This window comes from Ornithorhynchus anatinus, chromosome 8 (assembly GCF_004115215.2).
Source record: "Ornithorhynchus anatinus isolate Pmale09 chromosome 8, mOrnAna1.pri.v4, whole genome shotgun sequence".
Taxonomy (NCBI): domain Eukaryota; kingdom Metazoa; phylum Chordata; class Mammalia; order Monotremata; family Ornithorhynchidae; genus Ornithorhynchus; species Ornithorhynchus anatinus.
The window spans coordinates 49,502,671-49,519,657 of record NC_041735.1 but is presented as its reverse complement, the minus strand read 5'-3'; the positions used below and the strand labels follow the sequence as shown (position 1 = coordinate 49,519,657).

The following is a 16,987-nucleotide window of genomic DNA, read 5'->3' as shown; positions in this document are numbered from 1 at the left end:
ACTTAATTGCAAAGCCCTGTATTAAGCACTGGCCCCTCATTTAAGACACCAGCGAAAACCGTGGATTTCCAGCCAGACGTTCCACCTAGCAAAGTCAACAGTAAAGGCGATAGGCATGGGAGTCTATGTTGGCGGGGAACTGCCTTTTCGGAGCAGGGGAGAGAACAGAGTTGAATTCCTTCTCACCTGTTGAGATCTTCATAATGGTTCAGAGGCCCCCATTCCCTCGCACCAGGGCTCTGTGGCATCAGGGCAGATGTGGAGGAGATCCCATACTGCTCCTGAGGGCTGAAGGAGTCGGAGGAAATACAAACATACGATGTCTCATTTAGAGAAATGGCATTCCTCCACTCTGCCCCACCTCAAATTGAGCCATTTGGCAAAATGCACAAAAAAAGGACAGTCACTGACACCCTGGATTCTCCATTCATCTCCACAGACCCGGGCCAGGGAAGGCCTGGACGCAAAGGGACGAGAGGTCTCCGGGGCAAGGGGTGACCCAATAGGGCTACGAGAAGGCCAGCAGTACCCTCCTCCTCCTCCTTATCAAAACCCAGGGAGGAAGCTAGAATTCCTGACTCCAAATACCCCATACTTGTGATTATCGCAATGTCCATTTCTAGGACGAGGACTGCGTTTTCATCTCCCCAGCTTCTACGCACCTTACGTGCAGCACCTCATTCTCTGTCTCACCACAGACAGACATCGATCTCAGGTCCCCATAATTCAGTCTCTCTAAAGACGATCAAGGACACCTTCACTGGCCCCTCTCCTCACCAAACCGCTTCCCTCCCCAGAAGTGACCGCCAGACACGGAAGAGTCCCTTCGTCGGAGACCGAGGACGTCCAGGGTGGCTCTGGAGACGGGACTGTGAGCACCCAGAGGTTAGACCCCTCTATAGAATTAAGGGCCCCGGGTCTTCTCAGACCCACAGTCGAGTCAAACAGAACCAGTTCCCTGCACAGAGCCCCAGCCCCCAATTCCAGAAGCTGCTTCTGTGTCCAGTGGCCTCCTCTTCCTCACTGCTCTCTCTCCCAACCCAGTCACCCCTAATCCCTTTCATTCTCTCTCACACACACAAAAATAAAAAAGTAAATGCACCTTCCCTTGGAGGGAGCAGTACAGCCCGCAGCTACATCTCAATGGCAGGGCAGATCTGAGATTTAACGGGATGGTCCAAAACAGCAGAGGGATTGTCCTCGGGGCTGGAAAGACACCTGGTTGACATCCACTGTAAAGAGAATTCTAAACTAGTCAGCATCGACCCTCAATCATCCCACCCCAACCTGTCCTCTGCCCAAAGTTAAGGCTTTGGAACTTGAAGGAAGACAATGGAAACCTGGAGCGGTTGGCCTTTTTTGGGAAAGGGAGGGAAAGGGGTAAGACTAGGGAATCGTGGGCATGTAAGAGACTATTGGAGAAGGTTTTATTGTGGCACAGAAGGAAAGCGTGCAGAGGATCATTGGGAAGGGAAGTAGAGTGGATGTGAGGGAAGCATAGAGAATCCAAAGCTTGAAGAGACTCAGATTCAGGCAAGTGTGACATCACAGAAAACCATGAAGAACGGTGTGGAATCTGTGGGGAAGATTTGGGGACAGGGAAAAAGTTCAGTGCCTTCAGGGATCAGACTCTTGGGTAGGATTGAGAGTATTTAATGAATACTTCCAAAGGATTCATTGTATACTTCCCATACTAAGCACTGAGAGGAACACCTCAGTGGCAAGTAGGCAATAAGGAAACCTAGGGATTTCTAGCCAGAGGGAAATCTGGAACCCAGAATGAAGGCAGTTGGCAAGGAAGTCGATAAGGGAGGGAAAGCCTTATTGTTCAAGTGAGGGAGAGCAAAGCGGAATTCCTTCTCACCTGCCAGGAGATGCTTCAGATGGTCCCAGGGCCCGATTCACACCGGCTTTCCTCTTTGCCACAACAGCTGGAAGGTCCAAGCCCGGGGGGTGCTTCTGGAGGCTCAGAAGGAAATGGGAAGAAATGCAAAGTCAGTTTCTCTAAAACGACACATTCCTCCACCTCTGGCCCCCCAGATCGACCAACTGTTGAAGACGCACGAGACGACCCCTTCAGGTACCTGGCATTCCCCATTCTTCTCTCCCCCACCCTTAGGCTTGCTAAGGCCTCCACCCGGTTAACAAGAGGTCTCTAGGGTAAGTGCTCCATAAAACGCGGCTGAGGAGAACAAACCTGCAATGCCTACAACCATTTCTCCTTTCTATATTCCCTACCCCAACTCAGGGAGGAGGATATAGGGCGCTAGACAAAAAGGGGGTGGACACACACACACACACACACACACACACACTCAACACTGAAGAATCACTCTATGAGCATCCCCTTACAGAAATGGAAAAAGGTTCCTTGGTGGCTGCTACAGATGTGCAAAGCAAGTCCACTGACAGAGCTGTTCACTATGCTCTACCCTACTGCTGCACTGGACCCCTCTCTCCCAAAAGAAAGTCTCACACCTGCAGGGCTGATAACCTTGTCTCCAAAGATGAACAATAAAACCTCAACAGTACTCATGCCTGCATTTTCAGCTCTCCAGCCTCTAGGCAACTCATTCACTTTACATCCAAATTGTCTTACACTGAACCTCCCCCTAATTCAGTTGCTCTAAAGACAATCCCAAAGACAGTGACCTTCCCTGCCTCTCTCCTAAAGCACCTCCCTTCTCTCCTCCCCAGAAGCGACGGCCAGACACAGAAGCGTCCCTTCGTGGGAGACCGAGGATGGACAGAGTGACTCCGGAGACGGGACTGTGAGCACCCAGAGATCAGACCCCTCTATAGAATTAAGGGCCCCGGGTCTTCTCAGACCCACAGTCAAGCCAAACAGAACCAGTTCCCTGCCCAGAGCCCCAGCTCCCATTTCCACAAGCACCTTCTGTGGCCACAGTGGCCTCTTCTTCCTCACTGCTCTCTCCCCCAACACAAACTCTCTCTCTTCACACACACACACACACACACACAAAGAGGGAGGGGAAAACAACCAAAACAAACACCTTCCCTTTGAGGTAGCAGGACAGTCTGTGGCTCCATCTCAGTGACAGGGCAATTCTCAAATTTAACCCCAGGTCCCAACAGCACAGGAAGGGGGTGTGAGGCCAAGGAGTATTGGACATCTGCTGAAGACACAAAGTCATAGTGAGTTAAAGTCTCCCTTTGGTCATCCCCCCTCAACTGCCCAGCATTGCACTTGGAAGAAAATGTACAACTTGGGTGAAGGGTCATTTTGAAAAAAAAAAAAATTAAAGACATCTGGGAATTGTGAGCACGTTAAGAACATTGAGGAAGGACTTCATTCATCACAGGAGTGGTTCAAGATAATCCAGAAAGAAAGTGGGTGAGGACACTTAGGATGTGTGAAGCAAGGGGTTGCGGTGGCGGGGGATGGAGGGGAAGTTAGATTATAGAAATCAGGCAAGTGTGACACAACTAAGGACAATGAAAAATGTGGAGTTTGTGAGGAAGGTTTGGGGACTGGGCTAATCCAATGGCTTCGGTATCACCTGAATTTTGGTTAGTAATCATGCCTTTTAGTACTTCCCTGGTGCAGAATCCCGTATTAAGCACCCGGAGCTCCTCGGTGATAAGGAGGGACTTGTGAAAATGATGGATGTAAGGGAGGAGTTAAGTCTACAACAGAGGGTGAGGGCCACAGCCATGGGACTCAGTGCGGGAGAGGAACCATTACCGCTGAGCAGGGGAGACAACAAGAGTTGAATTCCTTCTCACCTGTAGTTCAAGATGGTGGAGGGGGTCCTAGGGCCCAGATTCCCCCACAGCAGCACTCTGTGGCCTGTCCGCAAGAGTGGAGAGGATCTGATAGTGCTCCTGGGGGCTGAAAAAGAAAGGAGGAGGAAGTGCAAACAATCAGTTTCTCTAAATGGAGACACTCCCTCCACTCCCCTCATTTCCATCCAACGATTCAAAAAAATTTAGAAGAGAACCACAGACACGCTGACTTTCCACTCTTCTCTCCTCTAGATCGATATATGCCGAGGCCAAAAAGAGTGAAAGACTACCAAAAAAAAAAAAAAAAAAAAAAACCCCACAAACCATAACAAAATAGGACATGTACCCAGAGAACAGGACATCGTCAGGACAACTGCTGACCAAACAGGGGTGTGGTCCCCTCGGCCTCCCAACTCTGGGAGGAGGATATAAGGCGCTAGAGAAGGGGGTGCACACACACACACACACACTCTCAACACTGAAGAATCACTCTCCTGGGAGCATCCCCTTACAGATATGGTAAAAGGTTCCTTGGTGGCTGCTTCAGAGGTGCAAAGCAAGTCCACTGAGAGAGCTGTTCACTATGCTCTACCCTACTGCTGCACTGGACCCCTCTCTCCCAGAAGCAAGTCTCACACCTGCAGGGCTGAGAGTCTCGACTCCAAAGATCGCCCATTAGGTCAACAGTACTCATGCCTGCATTTTCAGCTCTCCAGCCTCTAGGCAACTCATTCACTTTACATCCAAATTGTCTTACACTGAACCTCCCCCTAATTCAGTTGCTCTAAAGACAATCCCAAAGACAGTGACCTTCCCTGCCTCTCTCCTCCCCAGAAGCGACTGCCAGACACAGAAGCGTCCCTTCGTGGGAGACCGAGGATGGACAGAGTGACTCTGGAGACAGGACTGTGAGCACCCAGAGATCAGACCCCTCTATAGAATTAAGGGCCCCGGGTCTTCTCAGACCCACAGTCAAGCCAAACAGAACCAGTTCCCTGCCCAGAGCCCCAGCTCCCATTTCCAGAAGCACCTTCTGTGGCCACAGTGGCCTCCTCTTCCTCACTGCTCTCTCCCCCAACACAAACTCTCTCCCTTCACACACACACACACACACAGGGGGAGGGGAAAACAACCAAAACAAACACCTTCCCTTTGAGGTAGCAGGACAGTCCGTGGCTCCATCTCAGTGACAGGGCAGCTCTCAAATTTAACCCCAAGGTCCCAACGGCACAGGAAGGGGGTGTGAGGCCAAGGAGTGTTGGACATCTGCTGTAGACAGTTATAGCGAGTTAAAGTCTCCCTTTGGTCATCCCCCCTCAACTGCCCAGCATTGCACCTCTATCACTTGGAGGAAAATGTACAACTTGAGTGAAGGGTCATTTTGAAAAAAAATGAATAATAAAAGACATCCGGGAACTGTGAGCGTGTTAAGAACATTGAGGAAGGAATATCATTCATCACAGGAGTGGTTGAAGATAATCCAGAAAGAAAGTGGATGAGAACACTTAGGATGTGTGAAGGGATTGCGGTGGCGGGGGATGGAGGGGAAGTTAGATTATAGAAATCAGGCAAGTGTGACACAGCTAAGGACAATGAAAAATGTGGAGTTTGTGAGGAAGGTTTGGGGACTGGGCTAATCCAATGGCTTCGGTATCACCTGAATTTTGGTTAGTTATCATGCCTTTTAGTACTTCCCTGGTGCAGAATCCCGTATTAAGCACCTGGAGCTCCTCGGTGATAAGGAGGGACTTGTGAAAATGCTGGATGTAAGGGAGGAGTTAAGTCTACAACAGAGGGTGAGGGCCACAGCCATGGGACTCAGTGCGGGAGAGGAACCATTACCGCTGAGCAGGGGAGACAGCAAGAGTTGAATTCCTTCTCACCTGTAGTTCAAGATGGTGGAGATGGTCCTAGGACCCAGATTCCCCCACAGCAGCACTCTGTGGCCTGTCCGCAAGAGTGGAGAGGATCTGATGGTGCTCCTGGGGGCTGAAAAAGAAAGGAGGAGGAAGTGCAAACAATCAGTTTCTCTAAATGGAGACATTCCATCCACTCCCCCCATTTCCATCCAATGATTCAAAAAAATTTAGAAGACAACCACAGACACGCTGACTTTTCCACTCTTCTCTCCTCTAGATCGATATATGCCGAGGCCAAAAAGAGTGAAAGACTACCAAAAAAAAAAAAACCCCACAAACCATAACAAAATAGGACATGTACCCAGAGAACAGGACATCTCCAGGACAACTGCTGACCAAACAGGGGTGTGGTCCCCTCGGCCTCCCAACTCTGGGAGGAGGATATAGGGTGCTAGAGAAGGGGGTGCACACACACACACTCTCAACACTGAAGAATCACTCTGCTATGAGCATCCCCTTACAGAAATGGTAAAAGGTTCCTTGGTGGCTGCTACAGAGGTGCAAAGCAAGTCCACTGACAGAGCTGTTCACTATGCTCTACCCTACTGCTGCACTGGACCCCTCTCTCCCAGAAGCAAGTCTCACACCTGCAGGGCTGAGAGTCTCGACTCCAAAGATCGCCCATTAAGTCAACAGTACTCATGCCTGCATTTTCAGCTCTCCAGCCTCTAGGCAACTCATTCACTTTACATCCAACATGTCTCACACTACATCTCTCCCTAATTCAGTTGCTCTGAAGACAATCCCAAAGACAGTAACCTTCCCTGCCTCTCTCCTAAAGCACCTCCCTCCTCTCTTCCCCAGAAGCGACTGCCAGACACAGAAGCGTCCCTTCGTGGGAGACCGAGGATGGACAGAGTGACTCTGGAGACGGGACTGTGAGCACCCAGAGATCAGACCCCTCTATAGAATTAAGGGCCCCGGGTCTTCTCAGACCCACAGTCAAGCCAAACAGAACCAGTTCCCTGCCCAGAGCCGCAGCTCCCATTTCCAGAAGCACCTTCTGTGGCCACAGTGGCCTCCTCTTCCTCACTGCTCTCTCCACCCAACCCAACCTCTCGCCATTCCCACACACACTCTAAGGGAGAGGATAAAAACAAAACACCTTCCCTTTGAGGTAGCAGGACAGTCCCTGGCTCCATCTCAGTGACAGGGCAGCTCTCAAATTTAAACCCCAAGGTCCCAACGGCACAGGAATGGGCTGGGAGGCCAGAAAGCATTGGACATCTGCTGGAGACACAAAGTCATAGTGAGTTAAACTCTCCCTTTGGTCATCCCCCCTCCACCGCCCAGGCACTGCACCTCTATCACTTGTTAGGAAAATGTACAACTTGGGTGAAGGGCCATTTTTTAAAAAAAAAAAAAATGAATAATAAAAACATCCGGGAACTGTGAGCACGTTAAGAACATTGAGGAAGGACTTCATTCATCACAAGAGTGGTTGAAGATAACCCAGAAAGAAAGGGCATGAGTGTGTGAAGCTAGGGGTTGCGGGTGGGGGGGGTGGGGGTGGCAGTGGTGGAGTGGAAGTTAGTTTATAAAAAGTCAGGCAACTGTGACATAGCTAAGGGCATTGAAAAATGTAGAGTTTGTGAGGAAGGTTTGGGGACTGGGCAGATCCAATAACTTCAGGTATCACCTGAGTTTTGGTTAGTAGTCATGCCTTTTAGTACTTCCCAGGTGCAGAACCCCATATTAAGCACCTGGAGCTCCCAGGTGACAAGGAAGCAGTTGTGAAAATGATGGATGTAAGGGAGGAATTAAGTCTACAACAGAGGGTGAAGGCCACAGCCATGGGGCTCAGTGCGGGAGAGGAACCATTACCGCTGAGCAGGGGAGACAACAAGAGTTGAATTCCTTCTCACCTGTAGTTCAAGATGGTGGAGATGGTGCTAGGGCCCAGATTCCCCCACAGCAGCACTCTGTGGCCTGTCCGCAAGAGTGGAGACGATCCGATAGCGCTCCTGGGGGCTGAAAAAGAAAGAAGTACAAACAATTCACTTTCTCTAAAAGGACACATTCCCTCCACTCCCCCCATTTCCATCCAATGGTTCAAAAACATTTAAAGGACAACCACAGACACCCTGACTTTTCCACTCTTCTCTCCTCTAAATCGACACATGCCCGGGCCAAAGAGAATGAAAACTACAAAAAAAAAAAAACCCAAAAAACAAAAACCCCCAAGAAACAAAAAAAACCCCCAACCAAAATGAAATAGAACTTGGAGCCAAACGACAAGACATCTTCAGTACAACTGCTGACCAAACAGGGGTGTGGGAAAGGACTTCATTTGCCTTCTATGCTCCCTACCAACTCTCACCTAGGTGGCTAAAGGACTCCAGAGAAGAATGCTGTTCAGATGGACACACACACACACTCCATCTTGACACTGACCTCCCACACCACCGGCAACAACCCCTTATAAATATGGAAACGTCGCTTCTGTGGGAGTGACAGGTTTGCAGAACAGTTCCAGTAAGAGGACAGTTCATGCTGCTCTACTCTTTCACTGGACCCCTCTCTCTCCCTCAAAGATCTTTAATCGCCCCCCCGGCCCGGCAAGTGTCAGGCCTGTTTCGCTACTATTCCTGACTCCAAAAGCTAACCCACGCTTCTGTCTACAACAACTGCATTTTCAAGTCCTAATGCCTGCCTTTTTTCCTCTCCAGCCTCACTGCACCACACTCTCACCCCTGACAGCCCTCTCACACTCATGTCTCCATCATTTGGGTTCTGAGAAGAGAAGAAAGGAAACCAGGACCTTTCCAGCTTCTGCCTTCACAAAGCACCTCCCTCCACCCCAGAAGCGACTGTCAGCCACAGAAGAGTCCCTTCGTGGGAGACCGAGGATGGACAGAGTGACTCTGGAGACAGGACTGTGAGCACCCAGAGATCAGACCCCTCTATAGAATTAAGGGCCCCGGGTCTTCTCAGACCCACAGTCAAGCCAAACAGAACCAGTTCCCTGCCCAGAGCCCCAGCTCCCATTTCCAGAAGCACCTTCTGTGGCCACAGTGGCCTCCTCTTCCTCACTGCTCTCTACCCCAATTCCAATAAAAGCCCAACCCCTGTCTCTCTCTCTCTCACACAAACACACGCACAACCCCCCCCCCCAAAAAAAAAAAAAAAAAAAAAAAACACAAAACCACCAAGAACTTCCCTTTGAGGTGGCAATAGAGCTCACAACTCCATCTCGCTAGTAGGGTGGATCTGAGATTGGATCCAATGGTCCACAACAGCACAGGTGCAGTCCTTGAGGCCAGGAAATGCATTGGGCACCTGCTGTAGAGAGTAATAATATCTCTTCTTGATCATAATAATAATTGTATATTTATTAGCTATTTTTGTAGGTAGGCGCTCACTAAGGGCACCAACTACAGATCGAAGCACTTCCTACCCCAACCTTCACACGGCCAGACGTGGAACATTTTGGAACTCCGGCAAGTGTGAGGGTTGAGATGATTGAGGATGAAGTAGATTCAGTGAGTCCAGTGTGGGGATAGGGCAATTTCAGTGGCTTCAAGTGTCAATGGACTCTGATGATAGTGTTTATCGAACTACTCAATACAAAGCACTGGATTAGGCAATGGCACCTCAATGACAAAGAGGGAGTAGGGATAACTGTGGATAGAAAGCAGGAGTTAAGTGCTCGGCCCATAGTAAGCGCTTAACAAATACCTATATTATTAAGTCTAGACTAGACTAAAGGCAATAGGCATGGAAGTTCATTACAGAGGGAGGAGAGAGAAGTTAAATTTTCTCTCACCTAAGAGAGTGGAGAGGGTCCTAGGGCCCAGAATCCCTTCAAACAGCACTCTGAAGCATGAGGACATCAGTGGAGAAGATCCGATGGTGCTCCTGTGGGGCGGAAAAGAATATGAAATCAATGCAGTTTCGAGTCAGGGAGACATTTCTCCACCCCCTCCCCCGCAAAATCAACTTGCTTGACAAAATGCCTAAGACCATGGCTACAGGCACCTTGGCATCTCCACTCTTCCCTCCTCTGCCCCTGGATCGCCTTACCCCCCAGTTCAGGGAAGGCCTGGATGCCAAGGCAAAGCGGTTTTCAAGGCAACTGGTGATGGAACGGGGGGTCAGAAGGCCTGCAGGAGCCAGGACTATCTGCTTTATACTCCCTATCAAGACCTGCTAGGCAGTTAGAGAACTCCAGAGAAGAATGGGGAGAGGACACACCCTCCATCTGAACAGTGACATCCCACTCCCCTGGGAGCAACACCTCACAGATATGGGTAGGTGTCTTCTGGGGAAGCCATGGATGGGCCAAGGAGGTTCCAGTGAGATGCCTCATCACTAGGCTCTGACCCCCTCTTTCACTGGACCCCTCATTCCATCCCCCAAGCATCGGGTTATTAGGGCTGGCATTCCTAAGGCCCAGAGATACCTCATCCTTCTGCAGATGGCCAAGTCAGTCACTCATACAAGCCCGGCATTTTCAGCTCTCCAGCCTTTAAGCAACTTACTCACTGCACCCCATTCTCTCTCCACCAACATCTAGCTCACACCAAGGTCCCCATACTTCAGTTGCTCAAAGACAGTGAAGTAGACCCACTTCCCTGCTTCTTTCTTCACAGAACACCTTCCCCCTCTCTTCCGTGGAAGTGACTGTCAGCCACAGAAGAGTCCCTTCGTGGGAGACCGAGGATGGACAGAGTGACTCTGGAGACGGGACTGTGAGCACCCAGAGCTCAGACCCCTCTATAGAATTAAGGGCCCCGGGTCTCCTCAGACCCACAGTCAAGTCAAACAGAACCAGTGCCCTGCACAGAGCCCCAGCCCCCATTTTCAGAAGCTCTTTCTGTGTCCACAGTGCCTCCTCTTCCTCACTGCTCTCCTACTGTCCCGTTAACCCTAACCCCCTTTGACACAAAAACACACACACACTTAAAAAGAAACCACCTTCCCTTTGAGGTGACAGTACAGCTTACAGCTCCCTCTCAATGGTAGAACAGGTCTGAGGTTGGATCCCATCATCCTCAATGGCCCAGGGATGGTCCTTGAGGCCAAAAAATGCACTGGGCACCTGCTGCAGAGAGAGCCATACTGAATAAGTATCTTTTCTGGGTCATCCCACCTCAGCGTGGGCACTGCCTATCATTGAACATTTGGAACTCAAATAAGTGTGACATAAGAACACTTAGGATCTTGTAGAAGGGCTTCAGGAAAATTTGGGGACAGGGTAAATCCAGGGGCTTCAGGGGTCACTAAGCTCTGTTAGTAGGAAGACTATTTTAGAATGCTTCTTAAGCACTGGCACCACATTTAAGATAGTAGGGAAAACTGTGGTTTTCTAGGCAGGAATTAAGTCTGGCAAAGAGAGTAAAGTCAATAGGCATAGGAGTCCACGATGGAGGAGAACTGCTGTTTCTGAGCAGGGGAGAGAGCAGAGTTCAATTCCTTCTCACCTGTTGGCAAGTGCAAGACGGTCCAAAGGCCCCCATTCCTTCCCAACAGGGCTCTGTGGCATCAGGGCAGATGGGGAGGACATCCGATGGGGTTCCTGAGGGACAGAAGGGGTGAGAGGAAATGCAGATGATGCAGTTTCTCTAAATGAGACATTCCACCCCCCAAATCAACCCATTTACCAAAATGCATTAAAAAAAAAAAATGAAGAAAGCCACTGACATGCTGGCTTCTCCACTCATCTCCAAACACCCAGGTCAGGGAAGGCCTGGGTACAAGAGAGACGGGGGTCTCCGAGGCAGTGGGTGACCAAATGGGTACGAGAAGACCGGCAGGACCGAGGTACTGCTTTCCATACTCCCTATCAAATACCCATAGAGGAAGCTAGAATTCCTAACTTCAGATACTTCACACTATCACAATGTCCATTTGTAGGACAATGACTGCATTTCACTCCCCAGCTGCTCTGCAGCTTACTCACAGCGCTTGATTCTCTCACCGCAGATGTCGATCTCAAGTCCCCTAATTCACTTTCTCAAAAAAGAATCAAGGAGATCATAACCTGCCCTACCTCTTTCCTCACAAAACCACCTCCCTCCCCAGAAGCGACTGTCTGACACGGAAGAGTCCCTTCATCTGAGACCGAGGGTGTACAGAGTGGCTCTGGAGACGGGACTGTGAGCACCCAGAGATTAGACCCCTCTATAGAATTAAGGGCCCTGGGTCTTCTCAGACCCACAGTCGAGTCCAACAGAACCAGTGCCCTGCACAGAGCCCCAGCACCCAGTTCCGGAAGCACCTTCCGTGTCCACAGTGGCCTCCTTTTGCTCACAGCTGTCTCTCCCAACCCAGTTAACCCTAAACCCTTTCCTTCTCTCTCACTTACACAAAATTCAAAAACAAAAAAAAGACCTTCCCTTTGAGAGAGCAGTACAGCCCACAGCTACTTGTCAATGGCAGGGCAGATCTCAGATTTTACACGATGGTCCAACCGGCAGAGGGATGGTCCTCAAGGCTGGGAAATACACTGGGCATCCACTGTCAAGAGAATATGAGCTAGTAAATATCTGCCCTCAATCATCCCACCCCAACCTGTCCACTGCCAAGAATTAAGCCCCTGGGACCTGAAGGAAAACAATGGAAACCTGGGGTGGATGGCCTTTTTTTTTTTTTTTTTTCCAGGGGAGTAAGGTGACAAAACTGTGGCCATGTTAGAAAGCACTGGAGAAGGTATTAATATGGCACAGAAGGAAAGCTTGGAGAGGGTCATCGGGAAGGGAAGAGTGCATGTGGGTGAAGCATAGGTAATCCAAAGCTTGAAGAGACCAGTCTAGAGTCACGCAAGTGTGACATAGCTCGGAACCACGAGGATGGGTGTGGAATCTGTGAGGAAGATTTGGGGACAGGGAAACAGTTCACTGGCTTCAGGGATCAGACTCTTGGGTAGGAGACTATTTATTGAATACTTCCCAAGGAGAAAGTATGGTACTAAGCACTGAGAGTTACTTCAGCGACAAGGAGGGAATGAGGAAAACTGGGGATTTTAAGCCAGACTTAAAGATCAGTAACAGACTGAAGACAGGAGGCAAGCCAGTCATTGAGGGAGGGGAACCATTGTTACTGAGCAAGGGAGAGCCAAAATTTGAATTCCTTCTCACCTGCTAGAAGATGCTTCAGATGGTCCTGGGGCCCGATTCGCACCAGCTTCCCTCTGTGGCACGAAAGCAGTAAGGTAGAAGACCTGAGGGTGCTCCTGAAGGCTCAGAAGGAAATGGGAAAAATACAGACAATTCAGTTTCTCTCAAGGACACATTCCTCCACCCCCCCCCACCCCACACATCAACCTACCACTGAAGATGCATGAGATGACACCCAGAGGCACCCTGCACTGTCCACTCTGCCCTCCTCCACCCCTAGGCTAGCTAAGGCCTCCAGCTAACAAGAGGTCTCGAGGGTACGTGCTCAAAACGGGGCTGAGGGGAAAAAACCTGCAATACCTACGACCCATTCTCCTTTCTATACTCCCTACCTCAACACGGGGAGGAAGCTACAGGGTTCTAGAAAAGAAGGGGGTGGACACACACATGCACACACTGTCTTGACACTGAGGATTCAATCCCCTGGGAGCATCCTCTTACAGATATGGAAAAGCTCCCTTTGGTGGCTGCTACAGAGGTCCAGAGCAGGTCCCTTGAGAGGATTCCACCCTACTCCTGCACTGGACCCCTTGCTCCCACCAGAAAGTTTCAGACCTGTAGGGCTGATTGGAGTCAAGACAAATGATACCCACACTTCTCTTTATTGGAAACATCCAGTTTTGAGTCCCAAGATCATCAAAAGTCAACAGTTCTCATGCCTGCCTTTTCAACTCTCTAGCCTCTATGCAACTCATTCACTTTACCTCATACCTGTCTCACACTACATCTCCCCCTAATTCAGTTGTTCTGAAGATGGTTCCATAGACAATGACCTTCCCTGCTTCTCTCCTAAAGCACCTCCCTCCTCTCTTCCCCAGAAGCGACTGCCAGACACAGAAGCGCCCCTTCGTGGGAGACCGAGGATGGACAGAGTGACTCTGGAGACAGGACTGTGAGCACCCAGAGATCAGACCCCTCTATAGAATTAAGGGCCCCGGGTCTTCTCAGACCCACAGTCAAGCCAGACAGAACCAGTTCCCTGCCCAGAGCCCCAGCTCCCATTTCCAGAAGCAGCTTCTGCATCTACAGTGGCCTCCTCTTGCTTGATGTTCTTGCCCCCACCCCAACTAACCCTAACCCCTTACACACACACACACAAAGCTACCAAAACCTTCCCTTTGAGATAGCAATTCAGCCCACAGCTCCACCTCCATGACAGGGCAGGTCATGTCTCAAAGTTGACCTCGTAATCCAAATGGCAGAGGGATGATTCTCAAGGCCAGGAAATGCACCAGGCAGCCTCTGTGAAGACAGTAATAGCTAATTCAAGTCCACCTTTGGTCATCCCCATCTTTAACCTGTGCCCAGCCAAGAATTGAGATTGCTAGACTTCTTTCCTGCTCTCAGATTGGGGCGGGAAGAGTGACAATGATCGGGGTTGGGGGGGGGGTGGGGGGGGGGAGAGGGGTGAGAAAAAGATAGAAGGGCTTCCAAAGGGAACTGCATTTTTGTCAGAAAAAAGAGATTTTTAAAAGTTGGAATGGAATGGGGGGGTCTGGGTTTTACCTAGCTGAATAACTCAAGGAGAGGAGGTCATAGAGATACAGTGAGAAGATTGGCATTGGAAGACAAGAATGCATGGTCTGCACTGAAATGCAAGAGGAAGGAGGTGAGGCAGGAAAAGAAAAGGTGATTGATGCCTGGAAAGATGGTATTTCTTGAACCCTGGGGTGGAAAGCAACAAATGAGGTTAGACGCAGTCCCTGCCCCTCATGGAATTCAACATCTCCATCCCCAGTTTGCAGATAAGACCCTTATGGACCAGAGAAGTGAAGTTACTTACCCAGGGTCACGCAGCAGACCCACAGTAGAGCAGACATTAGAACCCAGGTCCTACTGACTTTCAGGCCCATGCTTGACCCCTTACCCCATGCTGCTTCCTGAAGAACAAACAGCTGGTCTCTGTATTGATATAAGGGGGAATTAGATGACAGAACTCACTGCAGGAATGAGCTTTGGGAGAGGACAGGACAGAAAAATCCTTACCTTGATCAATATTGGATACAGAAAGAGAAAAAAGTAAGAAAGAGAAAACAACATTTAAGTTACTCAGCTGTGGGTGTTGGTTAGAAACAAACAAGTCACCCCCTCCAGCTCTGGGTTAGCAAGATAGTTGACCATTAATACAGAAAGTCTGTCAGAGTAAATTACTGTAACCATACCCCGAAAAGAAAATAGATGGGTCAACTCCTCCTCAAAGTCCCAACCCTGCCCAGCCTCCTTCCCACATATCCACCACAACTACCCCTAATGGCCCATGCCCCCAGCTGGGGTCAATACTCCACACTCCCCCCAAACAGTAACCCCCACTCACCAAGCCCCAGCACACCAGGGAAGAAAGCAACTCTTCAACAGAACCTGAAGAAGAAGCCCAGTAAAGGTGGCTACTTTCCTGGAGGTTTATATGGGTCGGGGAGCTTAATTGGGAGCAGCTGATTAGGGTGGGAGGGGCGGCAAGCAGTGGCCGGGACCGGCCAGGAGTCGCTCATCTCCTGGGGTGGAGCAGGAACACCTGGGTTGGGGGCAGGGTGGGGTTGACAGTCTCCTGGGAGGAAAGCACAAAGACCTCCATGGAGGAGGGGGGACTGAGGGTGGGGGTGTGGCCCAGGAGTCTCCCCGGAATCCCCCGGGGGTGAACCCACTTTCTGAAGACCCGTGGTCACGGTGGGCTAGCCGCCCCACATTTGATCTCTTTACCAGGGGTTTGACAAGGCCATTATTCCCTTTTCCACTGACATCTGGGCTGGATTTGGCCCCTCCTAAGGGGCAGGGGGTGTCTCGGGGAGGAGGGGAAGAAGCTCCCCCAGCCCCAAGGCTCTGCCCCACCGGCTGCCCCTGGAGGGGGAGGGGTCCTCTGCCATCTGGGGGAAAGGGACTCTGCCTTTCTCTGGATCCTCAGAGAGAGAACCATTATAATAATTGTGACATTTGTTAAGCGCTTACTATGTGCCGCTCACAGTCACAGTCCGAGGTCATCGGACTGGGCACGGTCCCTGTCCCACGTGGGCCTCGCCATCCTAATCCCCATGTTACAGAGGAGAAAAGTGAGCCATCGAGGAGTCAAGTGACTTGCTCGAGGTCACCCAGCAGAGGGTTGAGTAGAGAGAGCACGGGCCTGGGAGGCAGAAGGACCTGAATTCTAATAACTGCTCTGCCACTCGTCTGCCGCTTCACTTCTCTGGGCCTCGGTTACCTCCTCTGGAGAATGGGGATTAAGACCGTGAGCCCTACGTGGGACAGGGACTGGGTCCAACCCAATTACAAGAAATTATCTGGTATCGACCACAGTGCCTGGCACACACTAAGTGCTTCAGAGATACGATGATGATGATGATGATGATAGTGATCCCGTGGCAGAGCAGGGGTTAGAACCCACCGCCTCTGACTCTCGGGCCCGGGATCTTCCGGCCTCCTCCTGCTCAGAGCGACCGTCGATCGATCGCCTCGACTGAGCGTTTCCTGAGCGCGGAGCGGTCCGTCGGTTTTCTTTTTGGAATGCTAACGGTGTGCAGAGCACTGTACTGAATGCTTGGAAGAGTCCAAGAGCACTGTGCCGAGTGCTCGGAAGAGTACGGTGTAACGATATAACAGACACTTTCCCCACCCACAACAACTTTACAGACTGACAGGGAAATGAACGTTAATATACATCCATAAAACTACAGACGTGTACATAAGCAGTTGGGAGAGTCCAATACAACAGAGCCGGGAGGCACATTCCCTGCCTACAAGGATCTTCCTGTCTAGAGGGAGAAACGGCCATGAATGGAAATGAATAAAATCACAGATATGTACGTAAGCACTAGGAAGAGCACGATAGATCAGAGTTTTTAGATGCGCTCCCCACCCACCGGGAGCTGACGTTCCCGTGGGGGAGAAGCGACCTGGCCCGGTGGAAAGAGCACGGGCCTGGGAGTCGGAGGACCTGGGTCCGAATCCCGGCTCTGCCATGTATCTGCTCTGTGACCCTGGGGCGGGGGGGGGGGGGGGGGGGGAGGGAGCACTTCCCTTCTCTATGCCTCCGTGACTTCATCTGTAACATGGGGATTAAATCCTACTCGGTCCGACTTAGACTGGGCGTCCCATGTGGGATGGGGACTGTGTCCAACCAGGTGAACCTGCACCTACCAATAATAATAATAATGTTAGTATTTGTTAAGCACTTACTATGTGCCGAGCACTGTTCTAGGTGCTGGGGTAGAC

The 16,987-nt window shown here is 50.5% G+C and overlaps 1 long non-coding RNA gene across 1 annotated transcript; it reads left to right on the top strand.

The window, feature by feature from the left end:
- Window positions 1-1,601: 1,601 nt before the first annotated feature.
- Window positions 1,602-3,281, top strand: LOC120638573. The gene is made up of 3 exons (XR_005660289.1): window positions 1,602-2,080; window positions 2,698-2,771; window positions 3,087-3,281. It is a non-coding gene; the product is annotated as an uncharacterized LOC120638573 (long non-coding RNA).
- The last annotated feature ends 13,706 nt before the right edge of the window (window positions 3,282-16,987 follow it).